Raw genomic sequence first — 21,164 nt, forward strand, 5'->3', positions numbered from 1 at the left:
TTCATCAGTTACCTGCTGCGTCAAGTGCTGCTATGTCAAGTGTAAATGTCTAGTTCATGGAATTGGACCAACAAAGAAAATCCAGTGCTGATGTCCAGTTCAAGTGCAAATGTCTAGTGTTGTTGTGCTAGGTCCACCTATGATGCTCATGTTGCTGTGTTCCTATTACTACTATTGCACACATCCATTCCAGATTGCTTGTGTGCAGTCCAGTTCATGAACCTGCTACGTTTTGAAGCTTATATTGGCTTTTGAATGTGAAAGTTCTGAAGGTGCATGGAGTTCATTTACTACATGTTGGCGTGCATTTAATGTGGTCCTTTAGTTGGACTATTTCTTGTTAATGCTTGATGTAAATCTGGGCTACAATTAGCCTTTTGTCGTGTGTTTCCTTTCCTCTTTCTAGAGGGGATTGAAACATTCGTTAATTACATCTTTTTGCTCTGTGTGTAGCCTTTTGGCATAGGCGTAGTCATATTTATTGTAATTTTTTATTTTGTTTTGTTTTCCTCCTGAGGTATGCCTGCCTTGTAAGCCGTATATTCTCTTAGGCTTTTTTTCTATTTGAAGGTGGTTTATCTAAAAAAAATATTAAATTGAGAAATGGTAAGGTTCTAACTGGTAAGGACAAAACATGAGTAAACATGAGTAAGATTAACTATTAAAAAATAGGACTAAACATGAGTAATATGAGAAGCATGACGGTTATGAGGTACAACAAGGTATAACAATCTAACATAACCTCCGCCTAACTAGTCTTGAGTCTTTCCAAACAAGTTCAATTTTTTTAAACCTAAGATAGCACTTGGGTGATGAACCAGTTGTACTGCGTGTGACTGATAACAGTATCGAACCCATTTCCATCATGCCAATGAGCCTCCATTTCAAAGCTGTAGCTCTTGTATGGGACCAAAACATCTCCATGGCTTCCGCCGCCCATGGAGTGAACGTCGGTAAATCACATGTGACTAAAGGGACCAAACTTCTTGTGGCGCTGTTCAATGTTGGGCGCCCCTACAAGCACAACAATGTTTGGGTCGTGAACACATACAAATGCACAAACCGTGCGAATGATTTCCTTTGCTGTGCACCCACAACAATCCTATGCCATTATTTGCATACTAGGATTGTCTGGAATTTCAGGCAAGTTGGCATCATTTCCCCACTGCAGCATTGACCGGATATCAGCATCGGCTTGATCCTATGATTTTTCGATCTCCATTTTCATCCTATGTCACCTGCCTCTGTTCCATTCCAGTGCAATTTGTAGCACCATGTAGAGCTCCTTGAAAGTGTAATTCAAGGTAATAAGGTGCGCGTCATTGACCCTTAGAATTAGGTCAAACTGTAACGGCGCACTGAAAGGCAATGTCGTGGTGGATAATTGGGGAATTTCCTTGTCTAGACATTGCTTTGTTTGATGAGTTATGAGTTAGGTGTGATCGAAAGTAATTGTCATTCGTACATGGCAACAAGAAAGTTATGCAAGCACTAGAACTCTAAGTTTATGCAACGCTCATGACAGTTATGCAACCACTAGAACTCTATGTTCATAAATGCAGGTTAAATAGGAGATGGTTCACCTAACTTTTTATACTTACAACTTGCCAAAAAATATGACGTGCTCTTTATACAATAAATATGTGGTCCATAGAGACATATGGTGTAGTCTTTTACCAATATGGAGTTGGACTTGGTCTTGGTCTTGAAAGAACCACCACCTAACTTTTCACCCCTTCATAGTTATCACTTGCCAAAAAATATGACGTGCTCTTTATATAATAAACATTTGGTCCATAGAGACTTAGGGTGTAGTCTTTTAGCAATATGGACTTGGTTTTGAAACAACCTCCATCTAACTTAACGCTTACCATTTGCCAAAAAATATGACGTGCTCTTTATGCAACAAACATGTGGTCCATAGAGACATATGGTGTAGTCTTTTACCAATATCGACTTGGTCTTGGTCTTCAAAGAACCACCACCTAACTTTTCACCCCTTCACACTTATCACTTGCTAAAAAATATGACATACTATTTATACAATAAACATGTGGTCCATAGAGACTTAGAGTGTAGTTTTTTAGCAATATGGACTTAGTTTTAGAAACAACCTCTTCCTAACTTTCAACATTTACCACTTGCCAAAAAATATGACATGCTCTTTATACAATAAAAATGTGGTCCATACAGACATAGGGTATAGTCTTTTAGCAATATAGACTTGGTCTCGGGTAAATTAAAATGTGGTCGTCAAAGATAAAAAAATGTAGTCTTTAAGAACCATAGACTGTCTTTTGTGATGGTGTAATAGAAAGCTATGAAAGAAAACTTAGAGAGGAAGAAAGAATTAAAGCATAAAGGTCTAGGTAATGAGATAAAATGGAGAGAAGGGTACTTATATGTAACATCCTTTTATCTTTGAGGTGCTTTAAAGTTAAATTTAATAACTTAAAGGACTAAAGTGCAATTTTTTTTTAAATTCTGCATGTGTGCCGTGTGTGTGTGTGTGCTGAGGTGTTGTGTGTGTGTGGGTTTCTTTAAAACAAAGAAAAGAAAAGAAAAGAAAAAGGAACAAACCCATCAGGGGAGTTGTTTCTATGTTAGAGAGAGAGAGAGAGAGGGAGAGAGACGGTGGAAAGAAGAGGAAGAAGAGTGATTGAAACCTCAATTCAGTAGGTAATTTTCAGTCCCTTCTGCTTAATTTCGTGTATGCTCTGCATAATGATAATCTGTTGCTGGACAGATTCGTACAGCTCTGAGTTTGTCTATTTTCTCACCCTTTTATGTCGAAATTTACTTGGGTTTCTTCATGAAATCTGAACTAGAATTGATGCTTGTTCTTTTGGCTTTGGAATCAATTGAAAAGGTTAAGAACTCAATTTACTGTGAATTTTCGAATGTTGGTCTGATCCTGAGAATCTGTTTTGTGACAGATTTGCGAATTTGTTGTGTTTGCCTATTTTTATTATCAACACGCCGACCATGTTATTTTTTGGTAATTTTACTGGAGATGCCTCTATGTGTGTAGCATGTGCTGTAAAAATTACAGAATTTTCTGAGAAGTATGGAAAAAGATAAAAATCATGAACCGAGCTGCAGCAGATTCGCGTCTGGCCAGACAGCCCAGACACATGTTGGAAAAACGGGCATAACTTCTTGCTCGGATATTGGATTTAGGCACCGTTTTTTGATCCTGAAACTAGACTTTTATATCTTTCTGAATCTGTAAAGATTGTGCCTTAGTTTGGTCTGAGAAAAATTAGTTTTGGTTCCGAAGTTAATAGTTTGGTGATTCTGAAATTCTGGGCAGGTTTTGTAGCTGTGTTCTTAATCAATTTTGTCATAGTTAAATGTACTTATTGACTATGGGTTCTCATGAGTCTTAAACATTGATCAGTTGGTGAAGTTTTGGTGTTGGAATTATTGGAAGATATTGAGTATATGATTTTTAATGAGTATTTGATCGCAGACTGTTCTGCTGGAACTGTGATTTCTGTTTCCGACGTGTAACTTCATTTGAGCTTATCTTAGTCATTCGGAGTCCAATTTGGGCAAATTTTATATCTAGATTGATGTACTAGAAGTCTTCTTGCTAGTGGTGGTGGTCTTGTAGTATTTTTTGAAACCTATAGAGAAGTATGGCCAGAATACGATAGACTGTCTGACTGAATTTTGGTGTTCCCAACACATAATTCGTTTGGTGGTTCTTCTATATAGTGTGTTTGTGAAATTCTCGGTTTTGGGTGCGAATTGGTGAATTTACTTATGTTTGGCAGTTGTTAAATAGTGGAATTGATGCAGAACATTATTAATGCATTTGTTAAAGCCTTTCAAGTATGTCTATACTAAAATGTTTGGCTTGTGGATAGGTGACGAATCAGTGAATCAAGGAGCACCGAAATCATAAGTTGTTCTTTCTTTTGGAGTACAAGGTGAGTGTTTGATTCATAGATGTTGTTCTATATTGAATTGAACTTGATTGTTGGCTTAGTGCCCGGTGATTGGCTTTATGCCAAAAGGCTTTTATGCCTTAAATTATTGGCTGTGTGCCCGGTGATTGGCTTTATGCCTTAAACTATTGGCTGTGTGCCCAGTGATTGGCTTAATGCCAAAAGGCTTTATGCCTTAAATTATTGGTTGTGTGCCCGGTGTTGCTTTTAATTGCTTGGTTCACTGTTTGACTGGTTGAGATATATCTTTTAGCTGTACCTTTAATATGGAATTGCATCCATGTCTCATAACACTCCTGGATTTCATTTTGGAATCCAGTTTTGCAGGCGTTGTAGATATCCACTGCTGATCGTTGTGGGGTTGTACGCTCGCTTAGGGTAGCATGTCGGGAAGGCTGGACTAGTTTGGCGAAATTTTGTAGATAGGGATGTAGTTGCAGCCTATGTTTAAATTTGGTTTATTGTATAGTTTAATGCTTTCTAAAGACTTCCGCTGTGTTTGTAAGAACGTTAAGTTTTGCGTTATCAATAAAATGGTTGTTGGTTAACTTAATTGCTAGAACTTGAGTTATAGGATTGGTTGGTGGTTGATGTTGCACCCTCATGTCGGTTTAGGCTCATTTGAGTGCTGGCCCGGGGTGGGGTGTGACAGCTTGGTATCAGAGCTTTGGCTTATCTAGATTCTAAGAGTTGTTGAGTGAGTGGCGATCTAGCAGTGGATTTAGGAGTCGATCGTATTTTGTCAAGTAGTTAGTGTTGGTTTATCTAACATGATAAAATAGTATATGTTGTTGCTGTTGTCAAATTGAATTGCAACAGGTAAGGAAAATGGAAGAAGAAGCCTCTTCCTATCCTGAGCAAGCTGATCCGGCTGCTAGGGCTGCACCGGCAAGAGCTCAGGTAGGGGCTAGGGATATAGATAGGCTATTGGCGGCATTGGCACAGTATGCTGAATGACAAGCTACACTCCAGTTAATCCTCCGGTTAATCAGAATGTTGGATTACTAGAGAAATTCAAGAAGCTGTATCCAACGGAGTTTGAGGGTACTTTTAAACCTCAAGAGACGGAGGATTGGTTGAAAACGGTTGAGAGGGTTCTAACAGCTATGGGAGTAACTGATGAACAGAAGGTGACTTTAGCAACCTTCACCTTGAAAGGGCAAGCTTTAATATGGTGGGAAGGAAGTCAGAGGTTGCTGTCAGCCCCATTACCAGGCATTCAGCCACCAGTGCCACAAGTAATCACATGGGCTAGATTTGTGAAGGCTTTTAATGATCGTTACTGTCCTGAGACATATCGTTTCCAGCAGGAAGTAGATTTTATTAATCTTAAACAGGGGAGTATGTCGGTGGCCGAATATGAAGCCAAGTTTAATACTCTTTCAGCCTATGCTACGGATATGGTGGATACTGAAGAAAAGAAGAGTAGACGGTTCAGAGGTGGGTTGGAGGATAATGTTCGAACCAGAATGACGATTTATAAAGAAAAAGACTATGCGGATTTGATTGAAACAACAAAGAAGATTGGCAAGGATGTTGAAGAGATGTTTAGTAAGTGAGAACAATCAAAGAAGGGTAAATTCGAGGCGAGGCAGGCTAGCCAGGGGGGAAAATCAAGCGATTTTCATAGCGGTGGAGGAGAATTTCAACATTTGAAAGGTCAGAGTGAGGGAAAACAGCAAGGTAGTCAAAGCTATGAGGCAAGTAAGGCAAGTTTTGGCAGGGGGAGTAGTTCAAGTGGACGTGGAACTCCTTTTCAGTGTTATCGGTGTGGGTCGCCCGATCATCGCATGAGAGATTGTCCGGAATCGGGGAAAGGGTTTAAATGTTTTAGATGTGGAGAAATGGGGCATATTGCAACTCATTGCACGAAACCACAAGCTTCAGGTGCATCTTCTAGTGGCAGTGTTCCGGCTGGCCGTGGAACGAATGTAGGTAGGCCTGTTGGTCGAGGTGGTGGAACGGGTGGAACTATAGCACCAGGGAGAGTGTTCGCCATGATACGACAAAATGTCCAGGCAACTCCGAATGTGGTGACAGGTACTTTAATGGTTTGTGGTGTTAATGCACAAATTTTAATTGATCCTGGTTCTACGCGTTCTTTTGTGTCGAACTTGTTTAGTGTGCATTTGAATAAGCAATATGTGTTATTAGACATTGCTTTAGCGATATCTACTCCCGTTGGAGAAGTGGTGATAGTTAGGGTATCTTTTCCCAAGTGTGTGGTGAATATGTGTGATAGAAATCTAGAAGTTGATTTGATTCCTCTAGTAATGTCTAATTTTGATGTTATTCTAGGAATGGATTTCTTATCTACACATCATGCATCTTTAGATTGCTTTAATAAAGAAGTTGTCTTTAAAATACCGGGTGAGTCAGAAATTAAATTCTGTGGTGATAGACAGACTTCTGTAACTGGTACGTTATCCGCTCTTAAAGCTGTTAGTATGTTAAGGAAGGGATGTCAGGGGTATTTGGCCTATGTTGTTGACACGGAGAAGAAACCGTTAGAGTTATCGGATATACCGATTGTGAGGGAGTTTCCGGATGTCTTTCCAGATGAATTACCGGGAATTGTGCTTGATAGGGAGGTGGAATTTACTATTGACGTGATACCGGGAACGAATCCTATTTCTATTCCACCGTATCGAATGGCACCGGCTGAGTTGCTAGAATTAAAAATTCAATTGAAAGATTTACTTGACAAAGGGTTTATTCGATCAAGTATCTCACCATGGGGTGCACCGGTTTTATTTGTGAAGAAGAAAGATGGTACTATGCATATGTGCATTGATTATAGGCAGCTGAATAAGGTGACGATACGGAATAAGTATCCGTTGCCGAGAATTGATGATTTGTTTGATCAGTTGCAAGGAGCGACCGTCTTTTCAAAAATTGATTTGAGATCGGGATACCATCAGGTTAAGGTGAAGGACAGTGATGTCTCCAAAACGGCTTTTCGAACGAGGTATGGCCATTATGAGTTTCTGGTTATGCCTTTCGGAGTGACTAATGCTCCAGCGGTATTTATGGATCTCATGAATAGGGTGTTTGAGCCGTATCTGGATTTGTTGATCATTGTGTTTATTGACGATATTCTGATCTATTCTCGAACTAAGGAAGATCATGAGCAACATTTGAGAATTGTATTGCAGACTTTACGAGATAAGCAGTTGTATGGTAAATTGAGCAAATGCGAATTTTGGCTTGAAAGTGTTGCATTTCTGGGACATATGATCTCTAGAGATGGCATTTGTGTGGATCCAAAGAAGGTGGAGGCAGTAGTGAATTGGGAAAGGCCGACTAATGTTTCTGAAATTCGAAGTTTCCTTGGTCTAGCAAGATATTATCGGAGATTTATTCAGGGTTTTTCTTCTATTGCCTTGCCTATGACCAAATTGACTAGAAAAGATGTAAAGTTTGTGTGGTCCAATGAATGTGAAGACAGTTTTCAAGAATTAAAGAATCGGTTGGTGTTTGCGCCAGTATTGACTATTCCGATGGGTACCGAGGACATGGTGATTAACACTGATGCTTCTCGTCAAGGTTTGGGTTGTGTTCTTATGCAACGAGGTAAGGTTATTGCTTTTGCTTTGAGGCAGTTGAAAAATCATGAACATAATTACCCTACACACGATTTGGAGCTAGCGGCTGTCGTTTTTGCACTTAAGTTGTGGAGGCATTACTTGTATGGCGTGACTTGTGAAATCTATTCCGATCATCAAAGTCTTAAGTATTTGTTTACGCAGAAGGAGTTGAATTTGAGACAAAGAAGGTGGATGGAATTAATTAAAGATTATGATTGCTCTATTCACTACCATCCAGGGAAAGCGAATGTGGTTGCTGATGCTTTGAGTCGAAAAACAGCAGCGAGAATGACTTGTATCCAATGTTCAAAAGTTGTAAATTTTACTGAGCTGAAACAGATGGGTATGGAGTTCTCTTTGAATAGCAATGATGTTTTATTGGCGCAATTCAGTGTTCGGCCCTTATTTGTGGACCGTATTCGGGATAGACAACGTGATGATCCATATATGGAAGAAATCAGAAAGAAGGTAGTAAAAGGTAAGAGTTTCGGATTCAATATTCGAGAGGATGGTTTGCTTTTGTATGGACATAGAATGTGTGTTCCAGATGATGCAGTTCTAAAAAGAGAAATTTTGGAGGAGGCACACAGTTCAGCTTATGCTATGCATCCAGGAAGTACGAAGTTGTATCGTGACTTGAGGGAGTTTTATTGGTGGGTTGGCATGAAGAGGGAGATTGCAGAATTTATGGCTAGTTGCTTGACATGTCAGCGAGTGAAAGTTGAGCATCAAAGACCGGCGGGTCTGTTGCAGAATCTTCCTATACCGGAGTGGAAATGGGAACATGCAACAATGGATTTTGTGACAGGGCTACCGCGTTCTAAGGGTGGTTATGATTCGATTTGGGTTATTGTGGATCGATTGACGAAAACGGCTAATTTCCTACCTGTCAAGACTACATACTCTATAGATGCTCAAATTTATGTCAGTGGGATTGTTAGATTGCATGGAGCTCCTGTGTCTATTGTTAGTGACAGGGATCCGAAGTTTACGTCTAGATTTTGGGTGAGTTTGCAACGAGCTATGGGTACTTCACTGAAATTTAGTACAGCTTTTCATCCTCAAACCGATGGGCAATCTGAACGAACCATTCAGACTTTGGAGGATATGCTGAGGGCATGTGTTCTTGATTTTAAGGGCAGCTGGGATGAATATTTGCCGTTGATTGAGTTTGCCTACAATAATAGCTATCACAGCAGTATTGACATGCCACCGTATGAGGCTTTCTATGGCAGGAGGTGCAGAACACGAATTTGTTGGAATGATGTTGGTGAGAGACAGATGTTGGCTCAGCAAATGGAGCAATTAGGCGAGGATCGGAGGCTAGGTCCTGAAATGGTTAAACAAACCATTGATGGAGTTCAAATTATAAGGGAGCGTTTAAAAATTGCGCAAGATTGTCAAAAGAGCTATGCTGACAAACGAAGAAGAGATTTGGAATTTGAGGTGGGTGACCGTGTATTCATTCGTGTATCGCCTTGGAAAGGGGTGGTTCGATTTAAAGGAAAGAAGAAATTGGCGCCGAGGTATATTGGGCCGTATGAGATTACCGGAAGGGTAGGGGCAACGGCTTATCGATTGACTTTGCCGACGGAATTGGCACGGTTGCATGATGTCTTCCATGTTTCAATGTTGAGAAAATATGTGCCGGATTCGACACACGTGCTAAATGAGACGGAACCGATGGAACTAAAGGGGAACTTGACCAATGTGGAGGAACCAATTTGGATTTTGGAGCGAGAGGAGCGTATCCTTCGTTCAAAAGTAATACCATTGGTGAAGGTTCAATGGCGTAATCATTCGGAGCGGGAAGCTACGTGGGAGACGGAGGAGTCTATGCGAAAGAGCTATCCGCATTTGTTTGAACTTGGTGAGTAATTTCGGGGACGAAATTTCCTAAGAGGGGGAGGGTGTAACATCCTTTTATCTTTGAGGTGCTTTAAAGTTAAATTTAATAACTTAAAGGACTAAAGTGCAATTTTTTTTTAAATTGTGCATGTGTGTCGTGTGTGTGTGCTGATGTGTTGTGTGTGTGTGGGTTTCTTTAAAACGAAGAAAAGAAAAAAAAAAGAAAAAGGAACAAACCCATCAGGGTAGTTGTTTCTATGTGAGAGAGAGAGAGAGAGAGAGAGAGAGAGAGAGAGACGGTGGAAAGAAGAGGAAGAAGAGTGATTGAAACCTCAATTCAGTAGGTAATTTTCAGTCCCTTTTGCTTAATTTCGTGTATGCTCTGCATAATGATAATCTGTTGCTGGACAGATTCGTACAGCTCTGAGTTTGTCTATTTTCTCACCCTTTTATGTCGAAATTTACTTGGGTTTCTTCATGAAATCTGAACTAGAATTGATGCTTGTTCTTTTGGCTTTGGAATCACTTGAAAAGGTTAAGAACTCAATTTACTGTGAATTTTCGAAAGTTGGTCTGATCCTGAGAATCTGTTTTGTGACAGATTTGCGAATTTGTTGTGTTTGCCTATTTTTATCATCAACACGCCGACCATGTTATTTTTTGGTAATTTTACTGGAGATGTCTCTATGTGTTTAGCATGTGCTGTAAAAATTACAGAATTTTCTGAGTACTATAGAAAAAGATAAAAATCATGAACCGAGCTGCAGCAGATTCGCGTCTGGCCAGACAGCCCAGACACATGTTGGAAAAACGGGCATAACTTCTTGCTCGGATATCGGTTTTACGCACCGTTTTTTGATCCTGAAACTAGACTTTTATATCTTTCTGAATCTGTAAAGATTGTGCCTTAGTTTGGTATGATAAAAATCAGTTTTGGTTCCGAAGTTAATAGTTTGGTGATTCTGAAATTCTGGGCAGGTTTTGTAGCTGTGTTCTTAATCAATTTTGTCATAGTTAAATGTACTTATTGACTATGGGTTCTCATGAGTCTTAAACATTGATCAGTTGGTGAAGTTTTGGTGTTGGAATTATTGGAAAATATTGAGTATATGATTTTTAATGAGTATTTGATCGCAGACTGTTCTGCTGGAACTATGATTTCTGTTTCCGACGTGTAACTTCATTTGAGCATATCTTAGTCATTCGGAGTCCAATTTGGGCAAATTTTATATCTAGATTGATGTACTAGAAGTCTTCTTGCTAGTGGTGGTGGTCTTGTAGTATTTTTTGAAACCTATAGAGAAGTATGGCCAGAATACGATAGACTGTCTGGCTTAATTTTGGTGTTCTCAACACATAATTCGTTTGGTGGTTCTTCTATATAGTGTGTTTGTGAAATTCTCGGTTTTGGGTGCGAATTAGTGAATTTACTTATGTTTGGCAGTTGTTAAATAGTGGAATTGATGCAGAACATTATTAATGCATTTGTTAAAGCCTTTCAAGTATGTCTATACTAAAATGTTTGGCTTGTGGATAGGTGACGAATCGGTGAATCAAGGAGCACCGAAATCATAAGTTGTTCTTTCTTTTGGAGTACAAGGTGAGTGTTTGATTCATAGATATTGTTCTATATTGAATTGAACTTGATTGTTGGCTTAGTGCCCGGTGATTGGTTTTATGCCAAAAGGCTTTTATGCCTTAAATTATTGGCTGTGTGCCCGGTGATCGGCTTTATGCCATATGGCTTTATGCCTTAAACTATTGGCTGTGTGCCCGGTGATTGACTTAATGCCAAAAGGCTTTATGCCTTAAATTATTGGTTGTGTGCCCGGTGTTGCTTTTAATTGCTTGGTTCACTGTTTGACTGGTTGAGATATATCTTTTAGTTGTACCTTTAGTGTGGAATTGCATCCATGTCTCATAACACTCTTGGATTCCATTTTGGAATCCAGTTTTGCAGGCGTTGTAGATATCCACTGCTGATCGTTTAGGGGTTGTACGCTCGCTTAGGGTAGCATGTCGGGAAGGCTGGACTAGTTTGGTGAAATTTTGTAGATAGGGATGTAGTTGCAGCCTATGTTTAAATTTGGTTTATTGTATAGTTTAATGCTTTCTAAAGACTTCCGCTGTGTTTGTAAGAACGTTAAGTTTTGCGTTATCAATAAAATGGTTGTTGGTTAACTTAATTGCTAGAACTTGAGTTATAGGACTGGTTGGTGGTTGATGTTGCACCCTCACGTCGGTTTATGCTCATTTGAGTGCTGGCCCGGGGTGGGATGTGACATTATATATGTCCACTTCTCTCTCCACAAATATCTAAAAACATGCTAAAAGTAGAAAGTATTCCATAAGTGAAAAATCCAAAAGGCAGCAAAAATCTCCATAAAAAGGTCACTGTGTAATAAAACCAAAATGATTGTATCGATACGTCAATCTTTTGATGTTTTCTTCAATCCCTCTATCTTGCACCGGTATCAAGACAACAGAAATGCCTGTATCGATACCACCTTGATTCCTCCAGAATCCGAGCTTTTGGCCTTCTTCTTGGCACCCGACGGTCCTCTGAATGCCTCAAAAGCTTTGCCGGCCTTTTACGTCTCTCCAATGGGACCTATCCTCCATTCAACCTCAATCAAGTTTATTTGGGCCAAAAAGGGCAATTAAAAAGATAGAAAATACTTTCTATTACACCATCATGAAAGACAGTTTATGGTTCCTAAAAACTACATGTTTTATCTTTAACGACCAAATTTTTAACTTACTCGAGACCAAGTCCATATTGCCAAAAGGCTAAACTCTATGTCTGTGTGGACCACATGTTTATTGTATAAAGAGTAAGTCAAGTTTTTTTTGCAAGTGATAAGTGAAAAGGTAGGTGGTAGTTCTTTCAAGATCAAGACCAAGTCTATATTGCCCAAGACTACACTTTATGTCTGTGTGGACCACATATTTATTGTAAAAAGAGCAAGTCATATTTTTTGGCAAGTGATAAGTAAAAAGTTAGGTGGTGGTTCTTTCAAGACCAAGACGAAGTCCATATTGCAAAAATACTACACTCTATATCTGTAAGAATTTGAGTTTTAAGGTTGAATTCTTAAGGAACTTAAGAACCTAACTTGAGATCCCTTGGATTGAGTGTTTAGATTGAGTGTTTAAAACCTGTTTTGATGCATGGATTCGATGTTCTTAAAATAGCTCTTTAATATATCTGAGTTTGAGCATGATTAGTGAAGTTTTTGTGTGAGTTTGAAGTGTATTGAAAGGTTTTGGAGTCAGAAATCGAGAGAGGAACAAGCTGCGTTTTTTTCTGGAAAATCTACAGGATTGGAAACCTTGTGTTTGCCCTGATTTTGGGGATTTTTTGTTGGGGCACTTCCTAAACTCCAAAAATCATGAGATTTTTATGGAGAGTTTCTCTATGAGTCTTTTGTCTATGGTAAAAATTTCAGGGTCAGACTCAAAGTATTCAATTCTATAAAAATTCGTGACCTTGCAGCGCGCAGTTTCGGACTGTACTGACTACACAGACACGTGTTAGGGAAACGGCCATAAGTTTGAGCTCCAGCGATGAAATTGCGATCCGATTTCTGATTTTGAAACTAGACTCATAGACCTAAAAAAATGCATGAAGATTGTGTCGTAGTTATTCTTGTGCAAAGTCAATTTTTGCGATAAAGTAGATGGTACTGCAGATTCTGTGACTATTTTCTTGAGGCTAGCTATCTAACTTTATATGTTTCCCTTAGGACCTTATGTTCATAAAGATAGGCTTGTTTAGCATCTTCTAATCCTGTTTTTATTGCCTAATTATTTTAGGAAGTTTGGGTGGTTCGTAGAGCCGAGTTGAGTGATTTAATACCTAAGCACATGGTTTTGAACTTGTTTTCCTTAACGAGCTTATTTGAACAAGTTTTATAAATTGTGTACTTCATGGAATAAAAATGAAAGGTGGACATATTTGTGAAATATTTATGAATCTATTTAATGGCATTTCCAACGTCCGGTCTTGCTAGGGGATGGCTTAATGGCTAGCAAGAGTGTTTGAGGTTGATGTGTGTTTTGGGATAATGCGTAGACGTCTGGCTTATCCACTATCGGGGACGCTTGGTAGCTTTTGAATTTTGAATAGCGAAATGTGCATTATATTTTGGCTTATGGATTTGAGTTCTTTGTTTTGAAATTCTATCAAATTATTTTGCATTGTCCATGGAAGGCATGTGAGTTATGTATTAATCATTCACATGAGTTTTGGCTTGTGTATTTTCTTTGTTGTTGAATGAATAGAAGGTGGAAAAGTTTTGGGTGATTGATAGGAATTTGGAAATATTACCTTTAGAGCCTGCAATTAAAGGAATGAATAGAAGGTGGGAATTAAAATACAATCAGCCATAAAAATGCAATAAGGAATTAATCGTAGGTTTCCAAATATAATTTTATTCCTACTACCCGTTAATCTCAGCTGTAGGAAAAATGTGTATCGATCGTAGGGTCCAAAATATAGGAGGAATTTCAGGGATTCAAAAACCTCTCTATCATATTATATAGATGATGTTTTGAATTTAACAACGGACGGGCTGAAATTGGTTTGTTTGGGCATTGATTCTTCAATGCTTGGTTGGGAAAATTGATTCTTCAATGCTTCGAGCACCGCTTCGGTAAATAGGGTCTTGTTCTGGCTGCGATTATGCCAAATGCCAGTAGCATAGTTTTCCCCCACACCTGTTAAACATCCGAACATGCGGCCTTCCTTTACTTGCTTGTACTAGACCCTTGAAAATTGAAGTATTGGTTGTTGTTTTTGTATGGTAATTAGACCATCTCTCTATGTCCAGGTATTGTTCAGACTGACAGTGTATGGTCAAACCATGATAGGTGGAAAAGTAATAAAAAAATATGTGGATATTTTCTGAAAGTAAAAAAGATAAAACATGGGCTCCTCAACTCTTGATTGGAGAAGACATCCCTTATTCTTGTTCATCCGTTAATATCTGAAAGAAAACAGGTTGACCAACAATGCAACAACAAAACCCCATTCATGCTACAACCATAATACAACGTGCTTTTAACAAAGGCAAGAGATTCATGCTAAGCCACTGCATGTCTGATTTCTCTTCTGCGTGTAATCGCTTCCACTCCAAAACCCATCTCTCCCATTCTTCCTTCAACATCTTCCGCTTCTCACGATCCTGCTCGCTCAACAGCAGCGACACGTCTTGGTCCTCCGCTTCTTACTTCTTGCCGAACTTCTTCAAGTTCTTGGCAATCTTCTCCTCCTTCTCTGGGCTCAAGAAGGATGCCTTGGACGCCACAGGAACTGCAATGATCAACACAAAATCCATACCATAGTCAGGCCATGTCCTATTTGACTACCTAGAAACTAAATTTTCGTTTTTGTGCCTAAGAGAGTGAAGTGGAACAGTAGTGAAATTAAGTACTTTCACTGTTTGTAATAAAAGACAGCAGACTGGTGAAACATGTTCTGAAATGATTCTGTCTCTTTGCTTGCCAAAATAACACACCAAAATGAAATTTTATTCCTTCTTGACTACATGATGCAGAAGAGATCCTAATTACTTAGCCCAGCAAGATGTTCAGAACTTCTACAAATACAAGATCAACATTTTAGGTGCTTGGTAACATCTTCCGTTATGTAGTCATTGTTTTAAGAAAATCTGCTAACTGGAAACAAAAGCATGTTTAAGTGAGGACTGGTTTGGACTGGTCCGCTGGCTTTCCAATCCTCCTTTTTTTATGTGAGGGATTCCCCACATGACAACTCTTTCATTTCCCTCAACAACAGGTAATACTTTTCCCTTGTTTTTCTGTCTCCTGTCTCCCCCATGACCTCCAGCCAAAATCCAAGTTCCCAAATTTTCGAAAATAGCAAACTGATGACGTAACCACGCCAGTGATTGTTTTGTTTTCGTTTTAAAAACATTATTGCAATTCCTTCTAGCGTCATACAAATTTGACAAAGTTACTATGAAAGGTGTTAAGATCATAGCATTTTACACAAGAGTAGGACCTTAAAACTGTAGATATCTGATATCTCCACCCATAGAATCTCTATGTAGTGTACTAGTGACAATTCGATTTACTTATGTTACTCGTCCATTATATAATGAGATCCATATTTACCTAAGGTAAATCTATAGGATCATGAAGACATCCAAGACCAATTGATTTTCACAATTGAGCAGCACATGCAACAGTTAAATGAAACCATGACACGATAGAATGTTTCTTTCGCTATTGATCAATGTGAGAACAAAGTAATTCAACCTAAGCCAACACAAACATTGGGATTCGCTGCATGATCAAACCTATCAAATCAGCTTGCAAAGCCATATCAGTAAATATGGTAAAGCAATATTCTAAAAAAAATCCAAGGGAGTCATGTATTACTAATTACTCTATCTACAACCCCAAAGGATAAACGTTGCACAATAAGATAACTTCCCCCCCCCCCCCCCCCCCCCCCCCCCCACCCCCCAAAAGCATCGAATCTTACTTGAAAGAAGTGATCCTTTAGTATGCGATATAGAAGCTTGCCATTAAAAGACCAGATGTTGAAACCATTTTCCATCTCGTGAACCGAAGTAACTGAAGTTGCAACATACCTGAAATCAGAAGCAGATGACCTCGAAAAGACAATTAGATGAATTTATTTCAAAAATAAAACAAGGATTCTATCTCCGCATGTGCGTCAAAAAATAAAGCAAGGATTCTATGTTCTTTCAAGAGAACCGTTTATTGAAAGCTAAGGAAATACTAGGGCAGGAAACTGATAAGCTTCAGTTCACTTCAAATCATAAGCAAGTTTTTGACCAAGCCCCAACTTGCCAATTGACTTTCATCACCTCCAACATAATCCTAACCAAATTCTTCCTAGAAATTACCGTCCAGTTGGATCCCATTCAATATCTGTTGTCATGAAATGCTAAGATGTTGCCATGGTTTCAAGCTCATTGACATTGTAGAACTCCAACTGTCCATTGAAGCCCTTCAACCCTGCAAGTTAGTTGAAACGTCCAGCTGGTGACCAGTACACCGATCAACCTTCACAGCAAGGTACTCTCCACTGCTTTGCCAATACATTTTGCAATCACTAACACTGAAAAGTTTCTTCTGCGTCAACTCCTCTTTGCCAGGGATTTGAATGAGACTCACCTGAGAAAAGCATGCCAAGTTAATAAACTTCCACTATTCAAAGAAAATTATATAAAAAAAAAGAGAATATGGAAATGAAATAGCTCGACTCACCCTTGCAGGTTGGTTTCCTCCTCCAAGTTCAGGAACAAAGAGTGCAAGAATGGGATCAGTAGGCGACCAACTACTGTCCTTAACGTTTTCAACCTTTATGGATTTATTGTCAATAAGAGTAAAGGTGTCTGTTTCATAGACAGGGATAGCAATTTTACCAATTCGGGCAAAATACTTATCCTCTTTTCCGCCACCCCATCTGTAAATGACAGTGATAGTCATACATAAGACAAGAATTAATAACAATAGCCACAAAGCATCCATACAAATCAATGATATTTTGAATTTACCTGAAAATAGGCCAGGAAACGCAGCTTACTGCACCTCCAACTGCAAACTCATCTCGCTTCCCTTGGAATCTCTCATCACTTTTCCGGTTCTCACATCGAAGATATTTAAAACCACCCTCTAGAATATGCTAACTGGATACTATTTACTCTACTACCAAGTATTTACTAATTGATCACAAACTCAACTTCATGCAAGTAGCTACAAACGACGACTTCACCTTCTAATTTATAGTTCAAGAGGAAATTAATAGTTGTAACTCAAATTTTCATTTCATCAATATACTCAATCATCGTCATTCAAATATTCCCGATCCAACTTTAATATACAATCAACCACTCAACCTCCTACTTTCTCTAGGTGTCGACAAACTTTTTCCCAAGTGTGCTAGCCTACTACCCTAAGGCTCGGTAGACCATTCAAATAGTTAAACGCACCTAGGAACATTCGTGTCTCACTCAAATGATTCTAAGGGCAAAGAATGCCCAATGCATATAACGTTTCTACCTCGAACACTTAGGAGTGTACCAAATCACCCGTAATATCCAAATACGACATAACCTCCAAAATCGGTATGGATTCTAACAACCAACCTACCGTACTTTAACTATAACTTCTTATAGGTTTAGAGTTTGATTATAAGACTACCACCATTAGAAAGTAGATTTTCCATACATCAACTTCAATATATAATATGCACCAAACGGATTCCGGATGATAAAGTTATGATCGTCCGAAGTTTTAAAATAAAGTAGATTATTCATTCCCTACCGGTAGGACACAACCTCCTACCGGTAAAAGACCAGAATTTCACAAAAATAGACACTACTGGACAGCATTTCTACCGGTAGGGCCAAAACTCCTACCGGTAGGACTTGTGTTTCAGTGTACAATTTCTAGTTTCGACAGATTTCTCCCAACAACAAATACGGACGTTTAAACATTCTTAAACACATCAAACCAACTCATAAACATATAAAGGAGGAGAGAAATCCCTACATGTCAAATTGGCAAAGTTAATCATCCACATTATACTATATCCAATTAAACAACGTGAATTTAAGGACGGGAACGAGTAAATTTGATTGAAAAATCATAACTCTTTCATCTTAAACCCAAAATATTGGAACCAACGCCAAAAGTTGCACGACTACAAGTCCTACGCTCAGTAAAAATTCCAGGTTCAGAAACGAGAGGAGATTAACCCAACAATCAAAGGAAAAACAGATTCGCAACCATTTTCGCCCTAGTCGACCAACCCTACTTTAGAAATTCACCAAAAATTGTATACTTAACCAAATCACTTGATTCCAATGCCAATCCCTTCTTAACTTAATTGTGCAGCTCCTGTAAAAGACCCAAAGCCACCCAAAATGTTCATCATGCCCAGAAAATTAAAAGAAGACAGCCACACACAGATTCGTGCATCCAGGAAACAGCCGGTATTCAAAAATTTATAACTAATTTTGTGATTATCGGTTTTTCATGATCTTGGTACCGAAATCTTCATATTGAAACGTACTTTAACTGTTATGAAGACACCAAAAATTGATTCCTGGCAGAAGGGCTCCCAAAAGACAGATTTCCAGAACCCACGAAATTTTTAGCATATACCAGATTCATTCAAGACTCAAAATAAATGATCAAACTTGATTCTTGTACATCAAACTAACACTAAACATGTAAAGAAGTCAGGAGATCCCTACCTTGAAGGTTGAAATTAAAACCCCAAGAATCTCCAGGCAAAACCTCTTCCGAAAACACCTCCTCCGAGCTTTCCAACGCGATCAAAGGCTAGAACTCGACTCTAGGAGAAGAATGCTCCAAGATCCCTTGGTAATTTGAGATTTGGAGAAGAAATTTGGTGAGACACCTGACCAAACCCCAGAGAGAGTAGTATCTCAGGATAATAGCAAAGAGAAAAAATAGATAAAAGGAAAAAGGGGAAGATTGGGACGAAGGGTTTTGTTTTTATGAAAGGGCAATTTTGTCCAGTGTCATCATGCTTCTTACCTCTTACCATGTATGGGTAATATTGTTTGCTGGTGCCATGTCTTGGTAATTTTGAAACTTCACACCATCAAATTGGTTATTATTCCCGGTCAAGACCGCCCGTGGGTAATTTTCCCAACAAATAAGTCAATTAAGGGGTCCGGAAGGCCGGGCAGGTTGCCGCTACCGCTACCGGTTTGGATAAAATAAGGGTGCCGCTATTCGCAGCCCTTTATTTTTTTCCGTAGCCCATTACATTTCGGTAAATGGTTGTTGAAAATCATAACTAACATTTCGGTAAATTGCTGTTGAAAACAAGATTATATTTCGGTAACTACATGTCGAAAATATGTTCAATTTTCGGTAAACAACTGCCGAACATGCATTTTCGGTAAATATCCATTGAAAAAAATATTATATTTCGGTAATTGGATGCTGAAAATATATCTCAATTTCGGTGACTAACTGTCGAATATAATTAAAAATTTTTAGCGGGCTATGAAAATAAATAGAGGGCTGCGAATAGCAGCGCCATAAAATAAACAAAATATAGGGTCACAGTTATTTTTCCTACCACACATTTTCTCCCCCTTATCTTCTTCTTCCATTACAACTGTTCTACTCCTCCTAAAACCCGTGTTCTTCCTACACCTCTCTTGGATTCTCCACCTAAATACCTCCACCAAAATAATCTGGGCCCAATCTGCTCCTCATCCGTTGAATTCGACAACTTTCCCGTATTCCTCTATAGACCCACTTTTGCACACCCTTATCGTAGCAGTAATTCATCGCAGCCAAGGATGCGAAGAATCTCCAAACGTCTCCGCAAAGAACCTCAAGAACCCGAAGAAACCCAGGTTGAAACTTCGATTGAAGGATATGATACTGGATTATTCCCAAACTTTCCCTATTCACAGCGTTGGGGAGATTTTTCCTCACGGCCCATAATCACGGGTCGGGGCATAGTTTTGGCTCCTAAATACCATAATCTGCTGAATGATTACTTGCGAATAATGAATTGGGAAGGATTGCTCAATATTCCCCTCACTGTTTATCCCGAACTTGTCAGGTATTTTTACAATAACCTCACAATTATTGATGATCCCCAAGGATACCTCCTGTCTTCATATGTTGAAGGGAAACACATCTTGTTTAATGTTGGTGGGTTGGCTAAATTCTTAGGGATTCCCCCGAGTGGTTCACTAGTTTATTTTTCCGATTTGGACGCGTTCAATACTGCAGTTCTCAAAGAGAATGATTTCTATAGAACTCTCACTGCTGACCGTGCCGTTTTTGATACTTTGGACACTCATGCTTTACTCTCCAAGTACCGCGTGCTCCACAAATTCGTTGCTGCAAATGTCGTTCCCCAAGGTGGATACTATAATGAAATCACTCGGCTACAAAGCTATGTGCTCTATAAAATTATTACTCATGGTTCCCTGTCGTTGCCATATATTATGATGCGAGAAATGGCTGCTATTGGATTTAGTACAAAAAGGTCTCTTCCATTTGGTGGATGTCTGACGAAATTTTTTACAGCATTTGGCGTATCCTTTGAAGGTGAAACTGTATCTCGGTTGAAAAATCCTATTAACAAATCATCTATCTCTCAAATGCAACTGCCTGATACCGATAACCTACATGTTCCAATAGAGAATGCATCGGTTCAGGGGGAGAATGGACCTATTCAGGGAGAAGTTGCTAATGCTCCAGGGGAGCAACATGAATGCTTTGGGTTTTCTCGGTTCAGTACCATGCGTGCTCACAGAGATAAGGGATCATCTCACCTTTCTCTTCAAGATGTTTACTGTCGGCAAGGCGATTTGGCGCGACAGTTTGAGGAGTTTCGGAATGAGACTCGTCAACAATTTGCTCACATTAATGGGAGCTTGCAGAACCTCACAAACCTCTTCCTTGCATATCCAACACCTCGCCCACCTCAACCTTAGCCCTCACCAAATGCCTGTTCTATTTTTTTGATAATGTCCCAGGGGGAGAAGTCTACACAATGATGTGGATAAATGAACTAATGACCCGCATTTCTATTATGTTCTCATCTTCATGTTTAAAAACTTTTGATGAATCAGTAGGTTATTTCACTAATCCTTACCTATTTAAGTTTTTTTTTTAAATCTCATTGAAATCATTTGTGCCTTATTGAGACATCATCAAAATGGGGGAGATTGTTAGGTATTTTGTTGATGCTACCCTGTTAAAATGGATTTCAATG

At 39.1% G+C, this 21,164-nt stretch overlaps 1 pseudogene; it reads right to left on the minus strand.

Annotated features, from left to right (window-relative positions):
• Window positions 1-14,257: 14,257 nt before the first annotated feature.
• Window positions 14,258-18,845, minus strand: LOC131325754 (eukaryotic translation initiation factor 3 subunit B-like; annotated as a pseudogene).
• Window positions 18,846-21,164: the final 2,319 nt, after the last annotated feature.

The sequence above is a fragment of the Rhododendron vialii genome, chromosome 5a (assembly GCF_030253575.1).
Source record: "Rhododendron vialii isolate Sample 1 chromosome 5a, ASM3025357v1".
NCBI classification, from domain to species: Eukaryota; Viridiplantae; Streptophyta; class Magnoliopsida; order Ericales; family Ericaceae; genus Rhododendron; species Rhododendron vialii.